Source organism: Equus asinus, chromosome 9, assembly GCF_041296235.1.
Source record: "Equus asinus isolate D_3611 breed Donkey chromosome 9, EquAss-T2T_v2, whole genome shotgun sequence".
Lineage (NCBI taxonomy): Eukaryota > Metazoa > Chordata > Mammalia > Perissodactyla > Equidae > Equus > Equus asinus.
Genome location: NC_091798.1, coordinates 94,983,820 through 94,998,277, shown reverse-complemented (window position 1 = coordinate 94,998,277; position 14,458 = coordinate 94,983,820). Strand labels below are relative to the sequence as shown.

General features: G+C 51.6%; 1 protein-coding gene across 1 annotated transcript in view; it reads left to right on the top strand.

Moving 5' to 3' along the window:
- Nucleotides 1-14,458, top strand: part of MAP1B (microtubule associated protein 1B) — an 89,463-nt gene that overhangs the window by 46,044 nt on the left and 28,961 nt on the right. The gene's annotated exons all lie outside the window — the stretch shown is intronic.

The following is a 14,458-nucleotide window of genomic DNA, read 5'->3' as shown; positions in this document are numbered from 1 at the left end:
CTACCCCCAGTCATTGAGCACCCATCTGCCAGGCTCCTTAGGAACAAGACCTCATTCAGTCCTCACCACAGCCTGACGAGGTGTGAGTCCTGTTATCCCCATTTATTGAAGAGGAACCTGAGGGTCAGAGAGGTTAAATAATCTGCCCAAGGTCACAGTGGGCATGTGGTGGCGCCTGGATTTGAACTCAGTCTGCCTGTCTGCACAGCTTCTTTCAGTGCCTCTGGGAGAGAAGGAGCCTTATGCATATCAGTCTTTGATGAAAGGCTGCAGAAAATGATCCTTCATTGAAGAAGGATGTTTAGGCATTAGTGAAACAATATAGCACTCCTCTGTTATGCCTACATTTGGACTTATTTCTTAAGAATCCTTAAAAGCAGCAAGGACTCCCTGAGTCTTTGGAGGGAGCAAAAATACCCTGTGTGTGGAAGCTCCTGAAAAGGCAGATGGGACTGTTAATGAGATGAAGAGCGTTGCTAGGTGCCGACTTCTAAGGGCTGGCGAGGGATTGACGACAGGCTGCCTCCTAGCCTGGCTGTGTCTGTGGGATTGCGTCTTTAAGCTGCCGTACTGTGTTATGTTGTTGATGAACCTCATTGTATGGGATTCCTCTGATGCGCTGGAGGGAGGCGTGCCCCCTGGACCCTCCCAGTGCTCACCGGAAGTTGGCATGGATGGACTTCACAGGGAGCCCCTAGTCTTGGGTGATGGAAATAAAGAAAGGGACACTTGTAAAGGTTCTGGAGGGATCTCAGGGGCCCCACGGGCGCTAGAGTTTCATGCTGAGTCTGAGTCCACTTTTAATGGGAACAATTTTCCGTGAATAGTGTGAGCTCCAGGCCTTCCTCGTGGTTGTTTGAGCTTGAGAAGGGGCAAAAGTGCAGCCTCTGACCACACACGCAATTCTTCTTTCACCTGTGGATATAGATGACGGGGCTCCCTTGGAATTATACCAGACCTGCTCCTTATCAGTGGCCTTATCTCTCTGCGGAGTCTTCCAGAGGCAAGTGCGAGGCTGCTTTAGCTTTTGTGGAGGAGGGCAAAAACGTGCTTTTGAACCCAGCAAGGGAAGCTCTCACCTGTGGCAATTTCGTGTGTGTATTTCCATTTTCCTTTGGAGCGTGAAGCAGAGTTGGGCAGCAGGAGGGAAGATGCTGGTACTGTGGATTAGGCACAAAGGAAGAGCGCGCGCTCAGCTGTATGTTCTGAGCCAGCCCCCCACAGACAAAACACTTCCTGCAGCCCCCGCCTGGCTGTTTTTGAGAAGACTCTGAAAAGAGAAGAACGTCTTTAATCAGGAGGGGTGGTGTTAGGTCTTTCACTACAAGCTATACTTTCCCTTGAGCCTGTATTTATTTGCCAGGCTAGAAATAGCTGAAGTTATTTCAGCAACAATGACTGTTGTCTGGGAATTGCGTGCAGGCCGAGAATAGCCTGGCTGGTTACACTGTTTAGAGATAAGCCCCTTTTTTTGCAATTGCTTTAGGTAGGAAGGGTTCGTAAATGTTCCTGTGTCTGATTATCTCATGGTGCTTGTGTTTATATCGGTTTGGTAGCCTCATGATGCAATTATGACCTCAATCCTTGAGACAGGTGTATGGGCGACATCAGAGAGACGTGTAAGAAATCTCTTCATTCTGAGAAGGGGGAGAAAAGGCAGGCAGTGGGCCTCCCACCCTGTCCACCTCAGGGACCAGACTCCTCTATGTGGCCTGCTAGAGGCTGTTGTAGGATCTGTGTCCCTGGAGATCTTCAGGGACAGCTGGACTGACCGCGGAATCAGGGTCGGTGTTCATTGGCCCTGGGCCTTGACATGGTACCTGGATGGATGAGTCAGTCTAGCCGTAGGCCCAGAGGGTTGGGGGTTTCATAGGCCGGGAAGACTGCAGGACACAGCCACTCAGCCCTTACATCCAGGGCACACCATTTACCTTCAGGAACAGTGACGGGGCTCCCGCCTTGGCAACATGGCGGCCCTGGGGAGAACGCATTGCTTCTCCCTAGATTTTGGTGTCTCCACCTTCCAGAATCCCAGGTCTGGGTATGGGGGCAGAGAAGGGCACACCCTAAATAGGTCAGGATGTTTGACTCGGTGGTCCTGAGGGGGCTGAGGAGGGAACATGAGCTTTGAGGCCAGACACATCTGGATTTGAAGCCCAGCTTTGCCACTCACCAGCCATGGCTGTGGGCCCATCTCATAATTTCTCTGTAACCGGTTTTCCCACCAGGTCCACAGAAGTCACTCGTACGACTCTTGTAGAGGATTAGAACTAATGTTATACACAAAGAACACGTAACCCACGCTCAGCGAAGGGTGGCTGTGTGGTTCGTATGGACCCTGAGCACTCCTGGTTCTGGCCTACAGTGAGGGCACGGAGGAACTGAAAACGCTCTTCTCTGAGACTCCTCGTGACTGAAAGGGCCTCTGTCCCCAGCAGGGGTCCGGCAGACAGAGGGACAGGGGGCTGCAGGTAGAGGACAGTCACGGTGGCCTTCCCAACCTGCCCCCTTTCTGCCCTGGCGCTTTCTGCACCCTCAGCTCCCACTTTGGCTCTGCGGATGCTGAGGTGGAAAAACAGGTGTTGGAAAAACCAGAACAGACAGCCTTTCAGAGGCCTTCCGATACACTAGGACTAAGTTATCCTCACCAGAGAGTGAGAGGGCCTCAAGTCCGAGACTACACCGTGGGCAGCATCAGGCCACGCAAGGTGCCGGAGCACGGGATGCACTCTGTGGCACTTAAGACCTCCTGTTCAATGATCGAGGACGTGGCGTGTCACTTGGAGAAGGTACTGTGATTGACAAGTGAGTGTCTGAGCTGAGAGAAGGGCAAGAGCCAAGACCAGGCGGGTGCTGTTTTCCCTCTGAAAGTCATGGTCATTGTGCCCATTTAAAGACCTTCCCATTTCCCCTGAGATCGCTTCAGGGTGCCTAACGAGAAATCTGTGATGTGAGGCCCGTGACATGACTGGGAAGGCATCTTCTTTTTCTCCCCTTTTCTCTTACTCCTTGGAGCAGAGGTGAAAATGAAGTGGTGCTAAGGAAAAGGAAAACGTCCTTAAAAAAAGAAAGTTAACGGAGAACCAGAAGGAACTGCTCTTTCTAAACAGCATGCCCCCTCACTGCACGAAGTTACGTGCCTTCCTCTACAGCCGTGCTTGGGGAATATTCTAAGGAAGTGTCGGGTGTCCACATGACTTTTGTTTCCTTCCTGAGGTGCTGTCACCTCGGCGGGGCCAGAGGCTTTGCTGTTGACACGTATTGTGAGGGACCCAGCACAGCAGGGGCCCAGTAACATTGAATCATTGTTGAAAAGCCCCTCCCAGTCCACTCTGAGACTCTGGCATTCTCTGAATGCACAAGGGTGGAGCGTTAACTCCAGCATGGAGCATGTGGCTCAGGGTGACCAGGCCGCCCACTAGAAGGCTCCCAGTGGAGCGTGTGGCTCCTTTCACTCCATCCCCCGAGAGTTTGCCGAGGGACCTCTGAAGACTGTGGAAGCAGAAACCTAGAAGAGCCCAGGAGACAGTCACTGGACGTTCCGTAGAGCTCTTTGCCTCCATCCTGAGTCGTTTTGTAAACATGACAGTTCCGTTTGTAGTCTAATCCTTTTCTAAGAGAAGGGAGAATGTGTGACCAGCTCTAAGCCAACAGTTTTAGTTCAAGTGGACGAGAGTCCATATTTTTGCCATCACTGACCCAAATAGGTAACCCAAGAATTGAGCTTAAACTGCTTCTCTTGTTGCCCGTCTTTGGCTTCCAATGAGGAATCTAAGCAATATCTAGATGGAGAATCAAAGACACTTTTTCTGCCACTTGAGATGGTATCGCCTCCTGGAAGCTTCTGTTTGCTGTGTGACTGAGCACAGGCGTCCGGATCACAGAGCTGTGAGGTCACCAGGCCTTGATGGCAAATTGGCCTCGAAGGCAAGTCACTTAGCCTTTCTGAACCTTAATGTCTGTGTCTGTAAAATAGGGGTTAGGAACAGAACCCTCCAAATTCACGTTTCTATGAGCCTGGGTCACAGGCTGTGGGCCTTCTGGTTGGACTGGATCACGTTTCCCTGACAGCTGGTTTCCCAGGGCTGGCGGCTGCCTCGCTGCGTGCCTGCTCACTTCCTCTACCCGCCATCCTCCAGGTCCCATCTAGGTGCCATCTAGATGCCATCTAGATGCCTGGTGGGCCCGGAAGGCAGGGCCGTCTTCGTTGTTCTCTGACCCCCACCCCTGGCTCTGAGGGCCATGCCCACGGTCAGCGCTCCGTCAGTGTCAGGTGGACAGTCAGGTGGACTGGCCTGCACCCGATCGTGAAGTCCACAAGGCCTCTGCCTGGTCTCTTGTTCTCGTCCTTGTGTAGGCTTCCAGCTCCTTTCTCTCCTTGCTTTAGCTCTCCCCTCCCTGGCTTCCTCCTTGCTGGAGGTCGTTTTCTTTCCTTCTGGGAAGCCTCCTCTTTCTTTTCCTATTTCCTGACTGTGAAAGCCCCTTAGGATTGTCTCAGGTTTCAAATCCTGGAGACACTAGGCGGATATGTTGGTAAGAGGAGAACCATCCCGGAGGAGTTGTGTGTTACAGTGTCAGATGTGGTTGTAAATCCCTGACACTTGGAAGTGAAAGGGGTCTCTGGGGTGGCTTTGCGGAGGTCAGCCCCCCAGCCAGCACCAGGACAGTTTCTAGAACAGAGGCTCCCAAATCTGCCTGGAGACCAGAATCATCATCTGGGGCCTTTAAATCACAGCCTTTCAGCCTGGCCCTAGAGACTCCGTTTCAGTAGGTCCGGATGGGGCCCAGCTGTCTGTAATTTTAACAAGCACCCTGCGTGCTTCTCATGGTCCGCAGGGACCAGGAACCACCGTTCCAGAACTGCTGACAGGTGACCATCAGCTGCTGGCTTCATATGTCTCCACAGTGGGGCCCTCACTACCTCAGGAGAGCAGCCCCATTCAGCCAGTCTCTGGAAATGGACCTTGACTCTGAAATGCTTAAATCATCAGTTGACTGGATTTAAAACCCATATCTGTAGGTCAAATATGGTCATTTATTTACTGACTCCATCAGATCAGGTGCCTGTTTTTAAACAATTTGTCCTCAGATGTCTGTGAATAGGTGACATCGTAGGGTGCGTGGGACGCACTTAGCTTATTTGAAAAGATCTGACTGTGACTTTTAGTCTAAATCAACATCTATTCCTAGTTGCCTTGTTGGCAAAGTCTCTTTTCGGCCAGTCTACATTCATCACTCAATCGGCATTACTGTGCTCTTTTCAAAACCTGGAACGATCGTCAGGGGGCCTTTTCGCAGTCATCTCCACTGATGAATAATAAATAAATGCCAAGCATCCATCTGGAAGAAGGCACCAGATTCCCTCTTGGAACCTGATTTCTGACGTCAGAGGGGGCCTCAGTGCTGGCCACGCGCATGGAGAAGCTCAGTGTTGTGGTTGCGACCCTGGGAGTGGGCACCAGCCGCTCTGGGGATGGGGCACTCACGGAACACTCCCCAAGACCTGAAGGACCAGCAGGAAGCAGCCAAGCGTGTGGGAGGGGATGAGGTTCTAGACAGAAGGGACATGTGCCACGACCCAGAAAGACCAGGTGGAACAGACACCAACGCCCTAGCTATGGTTTGGCAAATGCCGGAAAAACTGCCTAATTCACGTGCGTCCCAGCACTTGACATCTCGGGCGTTTTCTCCACCTTCTGCGGAGTCGTGGCCCCTGCGGCTTGGACAGAGCCTGTCTCCGAGGGGCATGTGTTCCCAGCTCCACGTGTGTCCGGGGAGGTGAGGGCGGCAGGGGCTCCCTGGCCGGCATCTGAGAGGAGAGAATGGGCCCTGGGCCGCGGTGGGGAGGCCTGTTCCCGGTCCTCTTGTGTGCCAGGTGGTGAGGGTGAAAGTGTGTCATTCTGGGCGGAAGAGCGCCCATGCGGGCTGGCCCTCCCCCATCGCCCGCCCTCTGACTCAGGCCCAGGAAGAGGGCAGCTCGCGCACCCTGGGGACGTCTCCTGAGCCCTGGTGCCCACCTTCAGCTCTTTCACCTCTGCAGCCCCCAAGACCTTGTGACAACGCGCGAATCTTCCTCAGGAAGTCCCGTGGTGACGCGCCTCGTCCTTGTGACTCTTCCTTCATAATGTAGGAAGGGAGATGCAAGCCCGGGTGGCAGCAGCTGGCTGAGCTCCAGAGCCAAAACTGAATTAAAAACTCATTAAATCCTTCGAGCCGTGGAGCCGCAGGCCGTCCAGGGCTGGGAAGGGGGAAGGGGGAGAGAGGGGCGGCACCTCTCCTTGGCACCTGCAGGCCGTGAGCGGGCGCGGGGTCTGGGAACCAAAGCAGCCCGGCTGGCCTGTCCCCCATGGGCTTGTTTGTGACTGGATGCAGCCACGTAATGTATGCTAATTGCTAGATTTCCTTTTTTTTTTTCCATGGGAAATGCTCACTTGGAAAGCTCTGAAACCAAAGAGGCGATGTAGAAATGCCGAAATGTAGACATTACAAAAAAGAGGAGGAACGAAGGAAAAGGGGAGACTGGAAAGTATAAAATGACTTAGCGCTCTGCTTGGTCGGCGCCTCTCGCTGCCATGCTAGCCTTATGGAAACACGTGAGCAGAAGGGGACGGTTTCCTACGTGTGATGGTTTTTGCAGTATCTGTCCCATAGTCTGGAGCTTGTTGGTCGGCTTTTTTTAACTAGAAGCAAAAAGTCCACCTACAGAAGGAATAGAAAGTCAGCAAGAAGAAATCCCAGGATAGTTATCATAGCTCGCAGGAAGTGTTAACAAGAACGTGTGAGCTGGTTGTGTCTCTGTGACTCTTCCGGATGGGACGCCTCTCTGTAAACATGAGACTCAGACGCACACCAAGGAGGGCATGCAGTTGAGCCACTTAAGTGATTATCCATTAGGGGGAAAGACTCGCTCAGAATGTTGTTTTCCCTGTCAAACCCTGTAACTCCAGTGTTCATTAGATACCCTTGGGCGACGGTCATTGTTTAAATCGAATAAGAACAGACCAACATAATAAGATAATGGCTTCTCTAATGATGCTTATCAAAGTGCACAGACATTTTATATTGAAAAAAATGGGCTAGAGAAAGGAAATGTGTTTTTCCTTCATCTTTGGCATCAACATCCCAAGGGTTGAAGTACTGGTAAGTGGATTTCTTATCTTTATCCCGATAACCCTTAATTTTTTTTATAATTTAAGGAAAGATGTAATTTATTCTTTAAAGCAATTTTGTAGACATGAGGCATTTAGGAAATTTCATGACAAACTTGATTGGCTACAGTAGAAATGCAATGTAGATATTTTCCAGATCAGTACAGAAAACACATTAGAGCCTCAGCTTATATCCTTTAAGAATGGTGAGAAGACAAGTGACATAAATTTAAGCTTCTTTTTCACATGTTTAGAAATTCCTTTACAACTCTTGTCCCATGAGTAAACATTTAGCCACAGGACACAAAAGATACTGAGTCCATAGTTGGTGCCAGTAGGGGGAAGCCTCTATTTTAAATATTAGAATAGTCCAGCATTGTCGTCTGGAAGCAACAAGACAATGCTGCAGGTCCTAAAGAAGGTCAGGCCTTAAAGGAAGGATGAGTGGGGTTTGCCTGGAGGCCGGGTGAGCAGTGGTCCCTCTCTTTGGTGTGGTTTGTGTAATAATGGTCTGGACTGCAGTAGCCCCCTGGTCCCCGGCTCTGCCGTAGGACAACCTGTACTGAAACCTCCAAACACGAGACTGGGGAGAGAGCCAGGGACCCACCAGTGCAGCTCTTGATGTGACCCCACACTACAGGCTGTGCCCTCTGCCCTCCAACCTCACAGTTAGGAAGGTGGCAGAGTGTTCTGGTCTTTTGAGAAAAGATTCCCGAGCCTCAAACCCAACCCAGGACCCACATCACACCTTCCTTGGTTTGGGGTCCTTTGGTCCTTGAAGGAGCTGGAAGTCAGGAACAAGGTTGGTTCTCCTCTAGTCAGACAGCCAAACCTCAGAAAACAGGTCAGGCACCGCATACCTCCCTGTGGATCATGACAGACTGGCTAGGAGCCCGGAGTTTAAAGAAAAACCTTTGACAATGGGAGGGATGTGCCCCGGAGTCACTTGGGTGTGAGAAGAGCATCTGTCGGGGAGAAGTGGAGGACCAGGCTCTCAGTCAGCTTCACTCTGGGTCAGCAGACAGGGCACCTCACTGAGGGCAAACGACAGGAGGGTCAGGCCCTGGTGTGCTGGCAATCGCCCTTCAGCCTGGAGTGGAAGACCCCAGGTCGGTAAGAACTGGATGTGCGTTTCTGGGCAGCCCGAGCACCGAGCCGTGACCAGACAGCACAGGCGGGCGTGAAATGGAAATACGGGGGCTGATTCTGTCGGCATCTGCGAAATAGCCGTCCCCACCGCCCCCTCAGAATGAGGCAGTCCACCAGTAAACAAAACTAAAACAAACAACAAAAGTCACGGCTCCCTAGGGTTGGGCTAAGGCGTTATGCCAAATACTTTAAAAGATGTGACCGGATTTGCTTGTACTGGCTGGAACCAGGGCCTGAGCCCACCTTCCCGTTACGTGGTTCAGACGCGGCAGCCAAGGCACCACTTCACCTGAGACCAGACATCAGGATCCTCAAGCTTCAGCCTTTCAGGTCAGGATCTTGACTTCAGGAATCCCTTCCTGGCAGAGCAGAGCGCCAGCCTGGCGCTGCCACCGCGGGTGCCGTTGCCCCCTCCAGACTTTACTGGGGTGAAAACCCAGTTTTCAAGCTGTTTTCCCCTGGTCTAGGGCTAAGGGCTTCTAAGGAACTGGTAATTACCAGATGCCAGGGTAACGTTTGTTACGTCAGCTATTTGTATTTTTCTTTTTCTGTTTCCTTTTCAGTAGCCAATACCGAAAGCACTAATCTGAGTTTTGTTCTAAGGCAGCTGGCCTTGGGGATGAACGTGGTGATGATTTGGTCTGAGCAGTAACAGGCGAGGGTGAAAGGTCAGCCGTTCCCTGGATTTGATCAATGGCAGAAGTTTGGTGGCAAATTAAATGTCAGAGAAAACCACCAAATGATTCCGAGAATCAATACTTTACTGGGAAAAGTTATTTGAGCTTTTAATGATCGCATTTGCTCCCAAGGGAAATAATTCTAGCAGTGTGTTGAGGCGTTGGGACAGTAATACGTAAAAACGACGTGAGGATGCTTTAAAATAAGGTCCCTTATTATGTCGTTATTGAGCAATAGCGAATTCATCATCTAGACTGTTTCTCGAAGAAGGGACCACAGGACCATCAGAATCACCTGACAGATTGCAGAAATGCAGGCTCCCAGGCCCCCATGCCTCCTGATCAGACGGTCTGAGGGTGGGTCATGCAAGTCTTAGTAAGCTCCTCGGGTGATCGTGGGGACTGTGACATTCTGAGAACCGCCAGGCCACAGTCTTTTCCTCCACCAGGCAGGTGTCCCCCCGACAGAATGCAGAGCCGTGCCCACAGGCACAGCAGTGCATCAGGGCAGTGGGTGTGCAGGTCAAAGTGGGTATGTTTGGGGTGGAATTTGAAAAGCAGCTATGATTATTATTGGATTATTTAACATCTGGAATATTCTGCCTCGACTCTCCTCTGTGTCTGCGAGTCAGATCACCTTGGGGCTGGGGTGGAGGGAGGCAGAAAGGGCGTGGCACCATCTCTTCTGTGCTTTTCTCTGACCCTTTCACTGGCTTTCCCCTGCTTTTGCTGGCCTTTTAAAGAGAGGCATTTCCGCAGACTGTTCTCGGCAAGAGGCTCTTTCTGTGTCCCCAAGAGCATCACCTAAGAGATGCTGCCGCCTGCCAGATCCGTGCTTATGGCCCAGCCCAGCACCAGAGCGTCAGGTCCACATTCCCGCCTGCCCTCTGGACAGAGCCACCCATGCTACCCCTGGACCCCAACTGCACCGCGCCCCGAACCAAATCACGCTCATCTGTCTGCCTTCTACCCTTTTAAAATAGTGTTTTAACTAAGAGCCTGGGCTCTGGACCCTGACCGCCCAGGTTCGCATCCTGCTCCACGACGTAGCCCCTTAGACTGTTGCTTAACTGCACTGTGCCTCATTTTCCTCCTCTGTAAAATGGGAACAGTGCCTTCCTCCTAAGGTTACATGCAGATTCAATGTGGTAACCACACAGGAAGAACTGAGGTCAGTGCCTGACCCAGGGCAGCTATTCAATATATCTTAGCCATTTTTATTATTCATTCCTTTATCAAATATTGATTGAGCTCCTGCTGTGTATCAGGCACGACTTCTGGCTTGGGTTTCCCAAGTTAGAGACCGTCACAGCTGCCATCTCCCCGTTAAACTATCTTTCCTTCACAGTAGGGACGGCGTCGCCGTCCTGCTGGCTTATGAAGGTGGCGCCAGTTTGCTCGAATTAACCCCAGAAAACTGTGCCCTCTCTAAGTAATTCACGTTGTCTTAAACAGGGAATGGATCTCTCACAACGGCAGGAACAGCCCAGTAAGATTGAGACACATTCCCTGAAACCTACTCTGAGCTCAAGAGTTAGGTCTGATTGTTAAACAGGAAGGTACCATTTCTGAGCTCAAAGATAGCTGAGACGGCAGTCTCACGGTTTAACCTAATACGTGGCAGGACACCTGGCATGTGGCAGGTATCCCTCAAAAAAAAAAGAATTCCCCAATCTATACCCTAAACGCTGGGAGCGTTTTGTAATACACCAGAGAAAATGTATCTCAAAGGAACCGTATTTTTAAAAAGTGAGGATTGCAACTTTGTAAACTCCTCCAACACTCTGAGAAGCAGTAAGGGCAAGTGTAAGTGGCAAGAAAGGGAGTCAGGAGTCAGACCGGCTACATTTAAAACCTAGTCCAAGGCAGCGTATTTCATCTCTGTGATGCTGGATGAGACAGCTAACTCGTATTAGATCAACCTCCCCAGCAGCTTTGATTTCCCCATCTGTATAAAAGGAATACTTATAATCATTGATCTTTGGGATATGCTAATGAGGTAACATGCAGCTAAAAGGATGTGTAAACCATGAAGTGGGTCACAGATGACAGGTGGTGGTCTTACTGGTTGCGCACCTGCCCCCAATGGAACCGTCCACAATTGCATGGGAATTGCCTTCGGCAGCCATATGAATGTGATGGTCAGTCACCTGTGACCCGTCACTGCTCACCCCTGAGGTTGGCCTTCTCTTCTCTAAAGTGGGAGGGGGAGGGAGGAAGTGGGGTTGTCACCAGGGCTCCTTCGGGTCCCCCATCTGTGAGATGAGGACATTCTGATCCCTCCTACCATGAGTGACAAGTTCTTCTCTGAAGGCTCCCAGTAGGAGGTCCCTCCATGGCTGCTGGACTCCTCGCGTCTTAAAGGCAGAAGAAGGACCTCCTTTCTTGGGCACCAGGAGCATAAGTATTTTCCTTTGTCCACAGCAGGTTTTGTTTAGAGAACAGGACACTTGGACCTCCCACCCTGCCTTAGCTGGGCTGGGGATCCCACCTTTAATGCTTAAGTACGCAAACACAGAGGGAGGTGCTTTGTAAGTGGGCAAGTACTGGATGGATGTGGACCTCTGTTTCTAAGGAGCCCTGGAATTTGCTCCCCTGATGGGTTCGTACTCCGCCCTTCACTAGGTGTGCCTTTAAAAAGACATTTTAATCTGTAGCCTCTGTACGTTGTTGAAGAACCAACCTTCAGGTTATCCTGTCACCCCCAGCTGGTGCCGACGTTGGTGCTGCTGGTTCCCCTTGGGTGTTCTCCAGGGAGCCAGACTGCCTTCAGCACCATCTAGGATATTTATTTCTCCTTCTTTCAGCCAGGGCACAAAATAGAGAAAAAGAAAAAGGAAACAAGTGTCTTCCACATCTGACCCTTGCTAGCCTGGATTCTCATCCCTCTGCTCTGAGGCCTTTAACAGAGAGGGAAGAGGGAAGAGGAGAGCCTGAGAGAATGGGGTCTGGCAGGACAAAAGCCCGGAGGAGAGGATTTGGAAAGAGGGTGAATGGGAACCCTGCAGGAGGGATGGGACCTGTGGTCCCCTGGCATCCCACCCCCGATGAGTCTGTGCCTAGCAGGAGCAGCTGGAACGAGAGGGCATGTGGAATGCGAAATGAGGCCTCTTGGCCACCAGGAGCAAGACCGGCCTGTTGCTGAGCGCTCAGCCTGCACCTTTGGGCACGAAGCCTGTTTAGAACCAGGAGGGAACAGCAGGGTCTAGAGGTTGGGTTGGGTGCTTTTCCGGACCTTTAAAGGTCAGGGAAACACAAAGTAGAAGGTGGCAGAGAAGCCAAGTGAAGGACGGGGTGCAGGACAAGCAGATGCTTGGAAAACCAAACCAGGCGACAACAAAGAAAAATAGTAAAGTCCAGGACATGTAGACAAAAATAGTATAGTCTCAAATTCTGTAATAAATTCTCTGTAACACAAAAGATATCTAAGGTAAATTTTTCAAAATTTGTCTAACTCCCAAGCAATGATCAACTTATTTAAATAAAAAGCAGTTATTTATGAAGTCTCCTGAACTTGTTCATAATGAAATTTGAGTTCTTATTCTCTTAAAAAACAAACACTGAGAATTTGGAGAGCGGTGTGACATGCAGGAACGCACATCGGAGATGAAACAAATGCAGAAACAAAGAAATTCATTTCCAACAGAAAAGAAAGGCCGGTTCCAGGGCTGTCAGGGGAAAGGTGGGAGAGAACTGGGCTCGATTGTTCAGCGGAAACAAAGAGGGACTTGGCCTCGAGGTGCGTGTGGGAGGATTCGGCACCCTGCTGACCAGTGGCTGACCCAGGCTGCCACCAAGGACAATCTTGACATCGCAACTTGAAAACTTTTATTTTCGATGAGGGTGGGTCAGGACAAGATGGAGAAAAGAGGAGTGTCACAGCCTTGGCTGTGAGTGGCCCTGTGGAGTGCGACACGGGTCCTAGTCCTGCTGTCCACACTGCAGGCCGTGGGCAAGCCGTTAGACCTCGGGTCTTTGGTCCATGAAGAGGGGTTAATAATTTTGCCCTCACCACGTCACAGGAATGCCCCAAGGATCAAACCAGGTACCACCGGAAGGACAAAAGCATGCTGCAGCCGTGCGGGTTTGCTGCTGTGCTCTTGCAGCCAGCTCTCTGGCGGTCAGGCTCAGGGCTCTCAGTTTCGTGCATCCGCCTCGACTTTGGGTCTCCTTTGGTTCAGGTAGGATAGCAGGAAGCCATGGGAGGGGCTCCAACACGAGTGTGACCTGCAAACCAGCACCCAGGGCTGGCTCCTGCTTCTGCCCTCCTTCCACTGTGTTCACTGTGGCCCTGGGGTGCCCAGCCTCAGGCTGACAGCTGCAAGAGCTGAGGGATGTGAAGGATGGTGGAGTTGATTTCGGTGCAGAGGACTCAGGAGTCAAACCCCCTCCCGGGGCAGGAATCTGTAGGGGACGGCTGGCTCTTCGTGTTCTGTGCTGACACTGTTGGTCTTTGGGGACAATGTAATCAGGAGACATCAAGTCTCCCAGCACCTCTGAGTTTTCAAGGGGCCTCAGTGGCAGGGGCAAGGGGCTGAGTCGTCTTGCCTGCCTTGTGGTCACGTTCTTCCTCACGTGGGAGGTGATTCTTGTTCCAGGGAACAAGGGGGACGCTCTGGTAGGCCAGGCTCCTGGGCCCTCCCCTGGGCTCCTGGGGAAGATGTCTGCCGTTGTGGCCTCGCAGAAGCACTGTTACCACACAGCGCATGCTCACCCGCTCCTCCCGTTTTCCTGGTTAGAAAGGATGGGGTGGGGTCGAAGGAGCACAGGGAAACCAACGAGGGCTCCTGGATGGGCCTCGTGCTGCTGTGAGGCGTCCTGACCTGCCCCCCTGCCTCTGGGAGGCCATGTCTTCCCGCCCGGCTGGGGCCAGGCCTGCCACCCTGGGCCCAGTGTGAGCTTTGGCGGGTAGAGGACCTCTGCGGGGAGAAAAGAGAATGCACTAGAAAACTCTGCGATGCCGCGCTCCCCTTCTCCACACCAGCTCCTTTCTCTGCAGACTTCCCATCTCTCAGCACCTTTGCTCTTTGTCGTTATGTGGGTTCCCGCAGACAGGAGGCCTGGATCTTATTCCAAACAAAAGTTGTGTTAAAAGCTGCTGTGAGACTTGTTGGTAAATCACCTTTAGTTCCTGCACCGAGTGCCTTTCATTTCTTGCTTTCATCCCTTTGCTAAATGTTACCCTGGGCAGTGTTTTTTGTACTCCCTTCTCCCAACAGACTTTAACACCAAGACGGTTTGTGCTCCTGGCCTTTTGTTGACCTACCAACCCCTACTGTTAGGTAAACAACCCCAGTCGTTCTTTAGCACATGCATTTCCCTTTCTAGGTCTAGAGTCTTCTGTGACCCTCTCTACGTTCCTGCTACTCCACACTGGAAGTTCTTTCTAGTGCAAAGCACAGCACCAAATCCCTTTCCCAAAAAGCATCCACTGGTTTTCACCTGGGCCAGGGGCCGGTGGGAGGCACTGGTGGGTGATGAGGG